At 41.9% G+C, this 13,401-nt stretch overlaps 1 pseudogene across 1 annotated transcript in view; it reads left to right on the top strand.

Moving 5' to 3' along the window:
* The first annotated feature begins 286 nt into the window (after positions 1-286).
* The window catches only part of LOC308467794 (cathepsin L2-like), a 62,655-nt pseudogene continuing 49,540 nt past the window's right edge, over positions 287-13,401 (top strand). Inside the window, exon 1 of the transcript XR_013991567.1 lies at positions 287-415. The product of XR_013991567.1 is annotated as a cathepsin L2-like (transcript). The remainder of the gene's footprint in view (positions 416-13,401) is intronic.

The following is a 13,401-nucleotide window of genomic DNA, read 5'->3' on the forward strand; positions in this document are numbered from 1 at the left end:
CGTTTGTAAGTTTTAAGGAAGCTCTGTGAAGAGAAAAGGTAGGAATATTGTTAGATTGTAAAAAATTAATTAATAATATGGTGAATTAAATTTAAGAAATGTGGAGAAAGTAAGTACTAGGAAGGTTTTTCAGGCGGGAGGAGGGAAGTCAATAAGGAGGAATTTGGATGTAAAAAAAGATGTTTTGGATGTATAATTTGTTATGGAAAAAGAATAAAAAAATATATTAAAAAAAACACAAATACCTGACGATGGTGCTGTTTGCCCATCTCTTCCAGACAAAGACATGTCTGCAGTTTCAACAGTCCCTCTGTTTTTGCTGGTGCTCCTGGGAACATCTGCCAGTGCACTGGATTGGTCCCTGGAAGGAGAATGAAAAGGATGGAAGGAAGTTCACGCCAAGCAATACCTCAAGGTGCGTTTGCCGTGACAAGATGTCAATTTCCCCAAAGTAATAGCACTGTTGATTATTGCAGAGAGAAATTTCCCTTGGGAAATTCAACTTTTCTTCAAGGGACCTAAAGGCAAAGACACTCTGTGCACATGCAAAGTGCCTGGTTCCTTATAAAAACGTATTTGCTTTGTTGGATTAGACAAAGGTTCCCTCAAATTCAGCATTGCGTTCTAGTGAGGGAAGTTTTCTTGGACATATGGGCCACAGCCATTCTGTGCCCCCAGCAGCTGGTATTCAGAGGTAGACTGTTCCTGGGCATGGAGATTCTTATAATGACCAGCTGGAAAAGGAACATTTCAGAGGCAGGCAGCACCAAATGGGCTCCTTTGGAGGAAGGTGAGAGGTATAAATAAATATAATGGTGGTGGCCTTTTAGTAGAATAAAAATAATAGCATTATTTTTTTCCCCTTGCTTTTTATTTTTGTCCTAAATTTATTTGCCTTCTCACACGAGATAAAGAAGAAAATACAGTTATAAAAGGGGGAACCAGTGAAATTTATAAAATATTAGTAGAAATGGAGGATCAAGAAGATCAATTAAGGAGTTCGTTTTACATAAATGTTTACTAGATAAATGAACTGGAATTCCTCTCAAAATGTAGATCATTCTGGGAATAATGTCCTGAGAGTGCGTTCTATGTTACAAATCAAGCATTGCTAGGAGGTTTTTCTTTTTGTTTTCTAATGTATTTCTTGTCGGGAGCTCCGTTTGAACGAGCCTTTGAAACCGCCTCTGACAAACAATTAATGACCTCAAGCCTTTGATAAGGCTCCAAGCACATTCTTCAATCAGCAGAGTTCCCGGCAGGGAAGGATGAGATCGTATGAACTACATTTTTAAAGAGTTTTATTTCTAAACTACGCAGAACAGAAAAGACATCCTCTCTCTATGAAAGCAGAGAGCAACTGAACAAAGGAACAAAGGAAGCAGGAAACCACTAACGTCACATCCCGTCTCCCTTCCCGTGAGACTGCCAACAGTCTGGAAGCCCTGGAATGTAAACACAGTCCTGTGACTCCAAGCAGCTGCACAGTGAGAAACAGAAACTAACATCCTCCCCCTTTCTGTGAACACCACTGGGCAGCGTGTCAGTACAATCTCAGTACAAACCCAATTTCTGTACATAGGTACAGTGTTGATCCTTCGGAACAACCTTGGACAATAAATCAGCAGGAATTTCATTACCTGGCATGTAGGACACCGTTACGAGTCCTTTCTGCACACATTCTCTAGCATGTTGCAGCTTCAATTGCAAGTGCTTCGTGCTTTGCTTACAACCTTCAGATGTCAGCAAAGCCAAACATGCTTTGTTGTCCTGATAAACCTGGATTGGACATTTGACAGGAATTCTCATGTCTTTGCACAACTGTAACAACCATTCACAATCCACAAGTGAATAGGACAGTGCATTCAGTTCAGCTTCACAAGTACTTAAGCTAACTGTTGTTTGCTTCTTGCACGACCAATCAAATAGACCCTGATTGCACATGTAGCAAACTCCAGACGTGCTTTTCCTGTCTGTAGTGTCACTTCCAAAACTCGCATCAGCAAATATCTCAAGACCTCCAGACTTCTGATTGTTAAATCTCAGTCTGTAATGCATAGTGCCTTTCAAATAGCACGCTATGCATTTCAGAGCTTTCCAATCCTTAACCGTAGGATTTTTTTTTTTTTTTTAAAGCAATTTATTAGGTTTTACAATAGAAATAAACATAATAAGCAGTATAACATTGATCTTAACATATTTTCACATTTTCTTTGGACTTCCTCACATCTCCCGCTCCCACTTTCATCGTTGTAACGTTTTGTCAGCAATTTATCATCTTATTTAAATTCTTATATCCCTTCTATATTTCATAATCTTATACTTCTCAGAAGGAGCTAAATTTCACAGTCTTACTTATTTTCTTAAAAACTTCTAAATTTAGTGGTGCTCAATTATTTTGATCTAGCATCTTATTTAGCATTCACTCAAATTACAATACTTTTGTAAATAGTTCTTGAATTTCTTCCAGTCCTCCTCAATCCTCTCTTCTCCCAGGTCACGGATTCTGCCGGTCATTTCGGCCAGTTCCATGTAGTCTATCAGTTGTATCTGCCATTCTTCCAGTGTGGGTAGATCTTGAGTTTTCCAATGTTTTGCGAGAAGTATCCTTGCTGCTGTTGTTGCATACATAAAAAATGTCTGGTCCTTCTTTGCCACCCCTTGGCCGACAATACCCAAAAGGAAAGCCTCTGGTTTCTTAGTAAAGGTATATTTAAATACCTTTTTCAGTTCATTATAAATCATTTCCCAGAACGCCTTCACTTTAGGGCAAGTCCACCAGAGGTGGAAGAACGTTCCCTCACACTCTTTACATTTCCAACACTTATTATCAGACAGGTGGTAAATTTTGGCAAGTTTGACTGGGGTCATATACCATCTATAAATCATTTTCATTACATTTTCTTTCAGAGCGTTACATGCAGTAAATTTCAATCCATTACTCCACAACCTCTCCCAGTCCTCAAACATGATATTATGCCCAATGTCCTGTGCCCACCTTATCATAGCCGATTTAACCGTTTCGTCTTGTGTATTCCATTTCAACAGCAAGTTATACATCCTTGAAAGTACCTTAATCTTTGGTTCTAACAATTCTGTTTCTAATTTCGATTTCTCCACCTGGAACCCTAGTTTCTTATCATTTTTAAAAACTTCTTTAATCTGAGCGTAATGTAACCAATCTCGCACTTTGTCTTTCATTTTCTCCAAACTCTGCAATTTCCAATTGTCTCCATCCTTTTCTAGTATTTCCCAATATTTTGGCCATTTAGCCTCCATATTGGGTCTTTTTCGGGCCTTGGCTTCCAAAGGTGAAAGCCACCTTGGTGTTTTATTTTCCAGCAAGTCTTTATATTTTGTCCAGACATTAAACAATGATTTTCTGACAATATGGTTCTTAAAGGCCTTGTTTGCTTTAACCTTGTCGTACCATAAATATGCATGCCATCCAAAGGCGTTGTTAAACCCTTCCAAATCTAACACATCAGTGTCTTCAAGAAGTAGCCAGTCTTTTAGCCAGCAGAACGCTGCGGCTTCATAATACAACTTTAAGTCTGGCAGGGCAAAGCCCCCTCTTTGTTTTGCATCGGTTAATATCTTAAACTTAATTCTGGGCTTTTTGCCCTGCCAGACAAACTTAGAAATGTCTCTCTGCCACTTCTGGAAGCACTCCGTTTTGTCCAAAACCTGAAGTGTTTGAAATAAGAACAACATCCTTGGCAATACATTCATCTTGATAGCAGCAATTCGGCCTAACAAAGAAAGTTTCAATTTTGACCAACTATCTAAGTCTCTCTTAATTTCTGTCCAGCATTTTTCATAATTGTCCTTAAATAGACTTAGATTTTTTGCTGTTATGTTTACCCCTAGGTATTTTACTTTTTTAACCACATTTAGTTCCGTCTCATTCTGAAACCGTTCTGACTCTGTATCAGTCAAATTTTTCCCCAAAACCTTAGTTTTCTGTTTATTTAGTTTAAATCCAGCCACCCGACCAAAGTCATTAATCAGTTGTAATACTCTTTTCGTACTGGGCTCTGGCTTCTGCAAGGTCAAAACCAGGTCATCTGCGAAAGCTTTTAATTTATATTGTTTCTGACCGACCTGAATTCCTTCCACCAACCGATCCCCTCTAATCATGTTCAATAGCACTTCCAGAACCGAAATAAATAACAAAGGGGAAATAGGGCAACCTTGTCGTGTCCCTTTTTCAATTTTAAACTCTTCTGTAACCACATTATTAACTATCAGTTTAGCTTTCTGTTCTGAATATATCGCCTCAATCCCATTCTCAAAACCCCGTCCCACTCCCATCTCTTTTAAATTTCCCATCATAAATTTCCAGGAGATATTGTCAAAGGCCTTCTCCGCGTCTATAAAAATTAAAACTGCTTTTGTATTTATGTCTGTTTGCAAAAGTTCCAAAATGTCAATAATGTTCCTTGTATTAGCAAACAGATGTCTTCCTGGGAGAAAGCCGGCCTGGTCCTTATGAATTACTTCATTTAAAACTTTTTTAAATCTATTTGCCAAAATGTCTGCAAATATTTTGTAATCCACATTTAAAAGAGAGATGGGACGGTAGTTCTTAAGTTGTGTCTTTTCAGCTTCCGACTTTGGTATTAATGTGATGAACGCTTCCTTCCACGACTCCGGTGCCCTCTTCCCCTCCATAATTTCATTGCTGACCTCCATCAAAGGTTGTATCAAATAGTCTTTTAATGTCTTGTAGTACTTGGAGGTCAGCCCATCTGGTCCTGGAGATTTGCCAAGTTGCATGTTCTGGATGGCTTGTTCGATCTCCTGTCGTGTTATTTTAGAATTCAGGATTGTCCTATTTTCTTGTGACAATTTAGATAGTCCGTTTTTTGCCAAAAATTGTTTAATCTCAACATCATCTTGCGGCCCTTGGGTGTATAATTTTTTGAAGTATCTCTGGAAACACTTTCTGATGTCCACTGGATTCTGGATGTTTTTTCCATCAACCTCTAAGTTTGTAACAGTATTTAATCTTTGTCTTCTCTTCAACTGCCAAGCTAGCAGTTTTCCACATTTATTCGCCGACTCAAACGTTTTTTGTTTCATTAATTTAACCTTCCATTCAATTTCCTGATTTATCAATTTAGAATATTGTGTTTGATAAAGTTTAATTTCTCTCAGAGTTGGCTGTGACTTCGGATTCACTCTTAATTTCTTCTCTAATTCTTTTATTTTATCCAAGATCTTATCTTTTTTCTCATTTTGTGTTCTTTTCTTTACTGCATTCTGTTGTATCAAGAATCCCCTCATTACAGCTTTGCTTGCGTCCCAGATTGTTCTTTTTTCCACCATATTATTCATGTTTATCTCAAAATAGTCCTTCAAAACTTTTTGGGCCTTCTTGGTAATTTCCTGATCTCTAAACAAATTGTCATTCATCTTCCATCTAAAGGATCCAGTTGGTAATAGTGTCATATCCATCTTTACTGCATTATGGTCGGAGCAGGTCTTTGGGCAGATTTCCACTTTTCTGACCTTAGGTGCCAGGCCTCTAGAAATCCATATTTGGTCGATTCTTGTCCAGGTCAGTTGGGCTTCAGAAAAGAATGTTCCCTCTCTTCCTAGTGGGTTCTTTGTCCTCCAAATGTCAATCAAATCCATATTGTCAGTCATTTCAAAAAAGGTTTTAGGTAGTCTGCTGTCTTTTGTAACATTTTGACTTTGTGACTTGTCCATGTTAGTTGATACGACCCCATTCATATCTCCCATCATTATGATGTTGTTATAGTCTAGATAGTCCAGCATTGTCTCCTGCAACTTCTTGTAAAATTCCGATTTCCCTTCATTAGGTGCATAGATTCCTAATATCAGCAGTTTCTCTCCTTGATATTGTATCTCAATAGCCAAAATTCTTCCATGTTCATCTTTAAATAGGAATTTAGGTGACAGGTTCTCTTTTGCATATATCACCACGCCTCTCTTCTTAACTTTGTCCGACGATACAAATTCCTGGCCCAATCTTTTATTTATTAACACTTTTCTGTGGAGCCTCGTCACATGTGTTTCTTGTAAACAAATAATGTCCAATTGTTCTTTTTTTAATATATGAAATATTTTCTTCCTTTTTTCCGGAATGTTACAACCATTAATATTCCAGCTCAACAGTTGCAGAGACATCCTGAATTATCTGGTTATTTTTCAAGGGGTGGTATCTTGTTCTCAGGATCTTCAGGTTCCACAGGTGCTGATGTTGGTACTGGCGTTGCCTCAGGCCCAGAAGGTAGTTCAATTCCTTTTTGAAGGTCCTCTCCGTATGTAGACAGAAATTTGTCTCTCTCTTCCAGTGTTCTTACTTTAACCTTTCTCCCTCTAAAGGTAAAAGATATTCCTTGGGGAAATTCCCACCTGAATGGAATTGCGTTGCTCCTTAGTAGTTTAACAAGTTCAGAATAGGCGGCTCTAAGATCCAGCAGTAGTCTTGGGATATCTTTATAGATTTCAATTCTTCTATCCAAAACCTCCAGTGATTTTACAAAATGTAGTCCCAAGATCTTATCCCTTTCCTCCTTTGATCTCAATGTTATCAAACAGTCTCTGGGCCTCTCCTTCTTTATGAATCTTCCAAGTCTGAAAGCTGACACGATTTTAAAGTTCTTTTCTTCCAAGTTCCAGAACTTGGAGAATTCTTTGGTCAAAAACTCAGTTAGATGTCCTTCTTCTGCCTCTTGTAGTGATCTAATCCTTAAGTTGTTCTCACGATTTCGCAGTTCTATCATGGAGAGATAAATCTGATGTTCCCCAACTTGTTTAGTGAGTGGTCTTACCTCTTGCTCTAAGTTCTCTAATTTTTGTCTGGTGTCCTCAGCCAATTTCCGATTTTCTGCTGAGGCCTCCGTTAACTGTCCAATTGCTTGTGCATTCTGTACCACTTGTGTAGTTAATTTATTTAGACATTCTGTGTTTTTGTCAATCTTTGCTGATTGCGCATCTACTTTCTTGTCCAAAGCTTCCAATTTTTCAAAAATTTTGTCTAGAACAGAAACAGATGCTCCTGAGGCCATATCTTCCAATTGTAACTGCTCTGCTTCGCCCTCTCCCTCCACTTCTGAGGGCAAAGTAGGTACAGATGATCTACGTGTCTGTGAGGCTGAGGTTAGAGTTGTTAAAGTTGTTTGTTTAGCTCTCCCTCTTTTTCTTGTGCCACTCATTCCAACGTTATCTGTCAGTCAAGGTCACACTGAGTTGTTCCCATGGGAATGGAAAGGTCCAGAGCAAGCAAACAACAAGGGAATCGAAAGTAAAATGTGCATGTAAAGTCACTGTTTTAATCCAATCCTCTAGAGGGAGCTTAAAATGTCTTTCAGAGTCTAATTTAATGTCCAAGAACCTTCAAATACAAATGTTTAGCAGAGTTTATAAATGGTCACTTTGTTACAGACAGTGCTTATTTATCTCCAAAAAGAATGTTTCAAATTTAAAAGGTCTCAATACCCTCAGATTGTTTCAAGTTCCAATATACAGTATCCAAATCTGCAGTACTGACAGCTCCCTTAGTGCTCAGGCAGCTCCTGACTCTGGGTTTCACCTTCTAATTTGTAATCCAATAAAAGGAGGAAAGTCAAGTGCAAGTAAAAATCCCAAATCTTTAGCTTAAAGTCTTTACTTTAAGATGCAAGTTCAATAGATGCTTAGATCTGTAAAACTTAGGATCTCTTTCTTTCAGCCTCCACTCCTCCAGCTGATTGCTTTTTTCAAGTTCAATGGCTGCGGAAGACGGACTTCCTGCTTCCACGTCTCTCCGCTTTCAGCCAAGTTCAAGCCAATTTAAATTTTCCCTTTAAAGTCTCTAAATTCAAGTGACTCAGTCTTTTACTCACAAGTTAGTTGCTTTTCGTCCGAATCCGTAATTTAGCAGGAAAAGGGATCAGCGCTCACCGACAGTAGCAGCGCGGCTTCGCTCCTCAGGCTGTGAAGCAGCTCTCAGCGCCGCAACCCCCCTCCGCGCTCCGGAGCCCCTTACGGGGTTCCTTCTGCGCTTGGAGGGTCGCTCAAGGCGCCCACCGAGCCTCAAGACCCCAGGCTCTTGCCGCCTGGGGTTTTCCAGAATGGGTCTCCGCTTCGCCGTAGCGGACGACCCGTTGCCTGCGGAGCCTCCTCTCCCGTTCAGAAGAGGACCGCCATTGCCGTTCGCGCCGCCCCCGGAAGTCCCCAATCCTTAACCGTAGGATTGTTGACTTGTCTGCTTAGCAAATTACAGCTAACTGCAATGTCAGGTCTTGAACATCTGGCAATGAAGTTTAGTTTGCCTAGCACACTTCTGTACAGTGTAGTGTCAGAAAATGCTCCTTCAGTGTCATCTAGCTGATAACCTGTTGTCATCGGTGTGTCTACAGGGTTAGCATCCATCAGGTTTAGTTTGCTTAACACATCAGCAATTTTCTGTAACTGGTGTACTAGAATATTACCATCTTGGTCTTTCTTTATTTCCAGAGATAGGTAGTTGGTTACCTCACCAAGATCTTTCATGTCAAAGTACTCCTTCAGTTGAGCTAGGGCACTATTGTACATTTTGACATCCTTCCAAAAGAAAAGAATATCATCAACATAAAACAAGCAATACAGCTTATTTTGCCCTTCCTCTTTGACAACTACATAAGGATCAGCTTTACCTTGCTGAAAACCTAGAGAAAATAACACTTCAGTGAGTTTAGACTGCCAGCATCGTGCACTTTGTTTGAGACCATATAGGGACTTCTTCAGAGAACAAACAAATCCCTGTTTTACCTGTATGCCATCAGGTGGAAGCATATAAAGTAATTCACCTAAGGTTCCATACAAAAATGCTGTATTCACATCGTGATGAGAAACGTGTAGATTCTCTTTTGCAGCAAATTTGAACATATGCCTAATGCTCTCATACCTCACGGTGGGTGAGTAGGTCTCGTGATAGTCTTCTGGTACCTGTAAAAAACCTCTGGCTACCAATCTGGCTTTGTGTCTGACTATCTTGCCATTTTGATCTGTCTTTGCTTTGAATACCCATTTGCTGCTAACCAGCCTCATTCCTGGGACTACTGGAACTAGCTCCCGTGTTTTGTTCCTCTCTAAGGAATCAAGCTCAGCCTTCATGGCATTTAACCATGGCTCAGCATCCTTCGAGTCCAAAGCCTGGATCTCTTGGAAACTTGAAGGTTCAAATACCTTCTTGGGGCTATTAACAGCAGTTACAGCTTTTGCTGCTTTAGCAAATTCATTAGCAAATCTCTTTGGAGGTCTGCCTTTTGTGGCTCTTTCAGACCTGCGAATCAGACGTAGGTCTTCAACACTCTCCTCTTCTTTCTTAGGAGAAAAGTGGCCTATAATGAACAGTGGTTCCTCCAATTCTCGATCAGAGCCTTCAGAGGGTCACATAGAGGCCTTGGCACTCTTGAAATCCTCTGAACCATCTGTTTCAATTTCAGATTCAGAATCAGAACCTTCATCAGTGGGTGTGGAGTTTTGCTGCTGTTTATCCTCAGATTCTTCAGGATAACATTGGAAAATTCCCACATTCTCCCCCCACTTGGCATTATACTCAACACTTCTAGTGAGCCTAATTGTCTTAGAGTCAGTCATAATTACTCTGTAATAACCTTTCTGATATCCTAGAAAGATAGCATGCAAACCACGTTTGCCTAACTTGGAGCTTTGTGGTGTGTGAACCCACATGACAGAACCAAAAATTCTCATGTGCTTGATGAATGGTTTCTTGCCAAACATCTTTTCATAGGGGGTACAACCAATCGGTGATGATAATCTGCAATTATAAGTGTAAACAAAACAGCTGAGCGATTCTGCCCAATAACTCTCTGGAAGATTGGCATCATGCAGCAAGGTTTTCAAGCCTTGAAGCAATGTTTGGCTTGCCCTTTCACAAAGTCCATTCTGCCATGGCGAAAGAGGACTAGACAGATCATGTTGAATTTCTTTCCCAGTCAGAAAAGCTTCAAACTGCTGAGAAGTGAATTCTCCCCCTCGATCTGTAAACAAACATTTCACCTGTTTGTCATGCACATTTTTCAACCAAGCACAAAATTTCTTGAACCTAGGAAACACTTCTGATTTCTGCTTGAGATTGAACACATGAATATACCTGGAAAATAAATCAATGAGGACCATGAAGTACCTGGCTCCACCCAAAGAGGGTGTTAGAGGACCAACGAGATCAGCATGCACTACCTGGTATGGTTCTGTAGCTTGTCTACTAGACACCTTACCTTTTGCAGCCATTTTGACCTTGTTTGCTGCGCATGCCTTACACTTCATGTGGTACCTGCAGGGTTCAACTAAAGCAGGCATTTTGGAAACTGCCTCGAAGTTTAAATGACCAAATTTCCTGTGATAATCATGAATACATCCGGCATGCAAAACCTTGTTAGTATCTGCAATACAAGAAGTTTCATCCTGCACAACATCAACAGAATCATCATAATGCAATACAAACAAACGATCAACATAATCAGCATGCAATACAAAGTCATCTTTCTTGGTGATGGTGCACTTCCTCTTCTTGAAGGAAACGTCTATGTCCTGTTCAGTCAGCTGCGAGACACTCAGTAGGTTATGTGCAGCATCTGGAACAAAAAGAACGTTGCGTATCTGTAGAGTTTGGTGATTATAGGGTTAACTTATAGAGTTTGGTGCTTCGTGTCTGAGGGAGGGTTTTTTCTATAAGAAGTCAGCCAGGATGTCACGTCCCAGTTTCTTTGTTCTGTGATTCTAGTTTCGTTTTCAGTCAGAGCTGAGTCGGAGTGTGTTTGAACTATGAGAAGAAAGATGTGTGAAAGCTCGGACGGAACAATTTACTGCTTGTAAATAATAAAGCTTCTAGATTAGAAGATTCTGTCTCTGGACTGTTTCACTCCCTATTCTCCCACAACAGCAACGCCGCTGCATCTCTGCTACTACTTCTGCCTCAGCTGAAGTGTTTTCCCAGAAGATTGCACTGAGAGGGAAAGCAGTGTTTTTTGGCGCAGGGAAGCGTACTGGACAGGCAGAAGTCCAAAAGGTTATGGAAAGTTGACGTTTTGGTTGCTAAGCGATGAGAAGGGAGTGCAGAGAGACGTCTGCCAGCTGGATCTCCTGCCGGGAAGCAAAGACAGTTTCTGAGGTCGCTGGTGAAGAGAGGGGAGCAGAGCCTTCTTCGGAAACCCAGTTGGCAGACTGAGTAAGTACTCAAGTCACAGAAGGCAGGGAAGATATGGCTCAGCCCCAGATGTGTCATGTTCCCTTTGAGAGCCTAAGTGGGACTAATTGGAGTGAGTGGTCTGTTCGCATGAAGTTCTTCTTGCTGGGGGAACAGCTGTGGCAGTGTGTGCACCCCCCAACGCCTGAAGCTGGTGGGAAGGCTGAGGCAAAGATGGCTGCAGCTCAAGAGGAGGAGCAGCGTGTGCTGGGCATTTTCAAAGCAAGTGTTGAGGCTTGTCTTTTGCCACTTGTGGAGCGTGTCAAAGAGCCAAGAGCTGCTTGGGAATCCCTCCGAAAGGCATGTGAGGCCGGAGTGAAAGGCAAGGGCCAAGAGAGGGCTGAAGTGACACCAGAGGGGGCAAACTCGTGCCCTGAGAGTCCAGTGAGTTCAGTGAGCCTAGTGGGGGCTGGAAAGAGCCCACAGAGGGCAGTGAGCCTGGAGAGCCCATTGAGCCCAGTGAGGGCAGAAGGGACTGTGTCTGTGCTTGTTCCTGATGGAAGCTGTGGCAATACTTCAATGCATCTGTGTGATGTACTGGGAGAGAGGCCGAGAGTTGTGAGGAAAGCAGTGGCAGGCTGTTTCTCTGGAAGCCCTGCACTCAGCAGAGAGGGTGCAGGCAGAAGTTCTGCTCCCAGCAGTGGGGGGGGGGGGGGCAGTCAGCAGTGAAAGCTCTGGAAAGCCTTTGTCTCCAAAAGTCTCCGAGAGTTGTTTTTGCAAAGAGTCGAAGGCAGACCGTGGGAAGCCTTGTTCTGCAAAAAGCTCCAAGGTCGCACAGCTGCAGAAAGAGCTGATAAGAGACGGTTCTCAGCAGCAGAGACGTGGGAAAGCTTCAAAAGGCACAGGAGGTGCAGAGAACAAAGACAAGTCATCGTTCTTTCATCTTGCTGCAGCTACGGTAGCTGTGAAGGACATTGGCAGAGCCCCCAGTCGGGGGGAGAGTGTTGCTGTGGCAACCGTGCAGGACACCTGCAAAGGCCCCAGCCAGGGGGACAATTGAGGGGAGAGCGTTGCTATGGCAATTCTTGAGGAAGCTCAGCGATAAGACACTCTCTCCATTGTGATTGACAGTGGAGTGACGCATTGCCTCGTTCCCTTTTCTGGCCTTCTTTGAAACTGCAAGGAAGTAAAAACTGGTCGCTATGTCTCCCTAGCAGATGGGAGTAAACGGCCACTCACACAGACTGGGATGCTTTATTGTTCTTTTCTTGATCATGAAGTTCAGGCCTATGTTGTTCCTGAGATAGCAAATTGCCTGTTAAGTGTATCTGCTTTAGTAGCAGATGGCTTCTGTATATCTTTTGTAAATAACGTGTGTTCTTTTTCCAGGGATGGCAAGGAGCTGTATACTGTGGAATGCAGGGACAGATTATTTACTGTACAGATGCCAGTTGTTACTGATGATGCCACTGAGGAAGCAAGGGTGCAATGTGTGAATGTAGCGCCACATAGTGGTTGTGCTCATCTCTGGCACAGAAGATTTGGGCATCTGGGTTGGAGTTATGTTAAAAAAGCCCCTGAATTAACAGAAGGGTGTAAATTTAAGGCTTGTGATAAATTCCTGGATTGTAGAGCCTGCAAACAATCGAAGGTTGTCACATGCTCTTATCCCAAGTCAGAAAGGAAGACCACTAGTCCTTTTGAATTGGTTCATGCAGATTTGTGTGGTCCAATGTCTGTAGAGTCCCTGGGGGGTTCAAAGTTTGTTCTTCTTCTGGTCGATGACTTCTCGAGATCGGCTTGGGTTTTTTCTTTAAAAAACAAGGGAGAGGCTGCTGGGTTGATCAAAGATTGGATCACAGCAGTAGAGGTAACCTTCTCCACCAAGGTGAAAAGTTTTCAAAGTGACAGGGGGGCGGAGTTCACTGGGTCTGCGTTGCAGAATTTCTTCCGACAGAAGGGAATCAGCCATAGGTTGACCGCGCCCCATAGTCCACACAGAATGGAATTGCGGAAAGGAAAAATAGGACTTTGCAGGAAGCAGTGTCCACCATTATTTTTGATGCAGGGCTACCGCAGCGTTTTTGGGCCAAAGCCTGGCGTTTTTCTGTTTTTACACAGAACAGAGTGTACAATTCAAGTGTAGGGAACACACCCTATTTCCTGCTGCACGGTAGGAAGCCCAAGGTGCATTACCTCCGTGTGTTTGGTTGTGAGGCCTGGGTCCTCATTCCAAAGGCTCTGCACAGGAAGGGTGA

The sequence above is a fragment of the Podarcis pityusensis genome (assembly GCF_964106645.2).
Source record: "Podarcis pityusensis genome assembly, chromosome: W".
NCBI lineage: Eukaryota > Metazoa > Chordata > Lepidosauria > Squamata > Lacertidae > Podarcis > Podarcis pityusensis.